The sequence below is a fragment of the Gopherus flavomarginatus genome, chromosome 23 (assembly GCF_025201925.1).
Source record: "Gopherus flavomarginatus isolate rGopFla2 chromosome 23, rGopFla2.mat.asm, whole genome shotgun sequence".
NCBI lineage: Eukaryota > Metazoa > Chordata > Testudines > Testudinidae > Gopherus > Gopherus flavomarginatus.
In genome coordinates this window covers 15,848,427-15,849,844 of record NC_066639.1, presented here as the reverse complement: position 1 = coordinate 15,849,844, position 1,418 = coordinate 15,848,427, and positions in this window count along the sequence as shown.

Genomic DNA, 1,418 nt, shown 5'->3' with positions numbered 1-1,418 from the left:
CCATGGATGGGCTCTAGGGGAGTGGGGTTGTGGTCTTTGCCCCCCACTGGACTCAGAGGGGAGGAGAGGGGGCAGAGAAACAGGAGCAGAGGATTCCTGGGTTCTCTCCCCGGCTCTGGGAGGGGAGTTGGGGGGCTGGGGAGTCGGAGCAGGGGGGACTGTGAGCCAGGACTCCTGGTTCTCTCCTGGCTCTGGGAAGGGAGTGGGAGCTGTGGTGGAGGCAGGGGGGGGCGGGGAGCCAGGAACTCCCTGGGTTCCTCTCCCCGGTCAGAGGGGTCACTTTAACTCTTTCCTCCGGGGGAATTTGTGGGTGTTTGTAAAATTGTTGACGGTAGTTTGGGAATAAATACCAAAATCATTGAAACCTGGGCCCCCCCCCCCCCCTTTGGGAAATTACGCAGTGTTATTTTGACACACGAAAATCTGCAGAATTTTAAAGTATGTGCGTCAGATTTTTGCAAATGTTTTGCCCAGACGCCTCCCGTAGTAAATTACCAGCGAAGTGCTTTCCTAGAGAGGCCCATCCACCCACGAGCGACCCTTGCAATCGACCTGAGACAGGCTCCCTGTGGGCACCCCCCAGGCATCCCCTCCCTTCTCCCCCCCCCGGCTCACCCCGGCTTGTGGACGATCCTCCCTCAGGACTCTGACGGCGTCGTCGTTGCTCATGTTCTCAAAGTTATGTCGTTCACACTGTCGGAGAGATGCGACACAAGTGAGCCGACCCCTTTCCTAGGCAGGGGAGCAGCGGAGCCCGGACCCTTGGTTCATTCCCCGGCTCTGGGAGGGGATATGGGCTGGTGGGTCAGAGCTGGGGAATGTGACCAGGACTCCTGGGTTCTCTCTCCCCGTTTCTGGGAGGGGAGTGGGGCTGGTGGGTCAGAGCAGGGGGGCTGGATCCAGGACTCCTGGGGTTCACGTCCCCGGCTCTGGGAGGGGAGTGGGGGCTGGTTGGATTGGAGCAGTGGGGCTTGGAGCCAGGACTCCTGTTCTCTCCCGCTCTGGGAGGGGAGTGTGGGCTGGTGGGTTGGAGCAGGGGGGCTGGAGCCAGGACTCCTGGGTTTCGCTCGCCGGCTCTGGGAGGGGACTGGAGGCCGAATCTCGGCCGGGCCAGGGAGGGGTCTGTGCACGCCTGGCCCACCAGAGGACCCCGCATCTCGCAGTCACCGCTGCCCCCCCCGGCTACAGGAGGATCCGAGGGGGGGGGGGGCGCCCTTCAGCAGCATGTCCCCCGTCTCAATGCGCCCGTCAGCCGCCACCAAGCCGCCCCCCCCTTCATGATGGAGCCGCTGTAGATGCCCCCGTCCACCCTCTCGTTTGCTCTGGCCCCACGTGGGATGCCGAGGAAGTTGTACACTTCCTGCAGTGGGGGGGAAAAGGAGGGGGAGGCGGGGTCATCGGGGGCTTCGCTCCTCTGG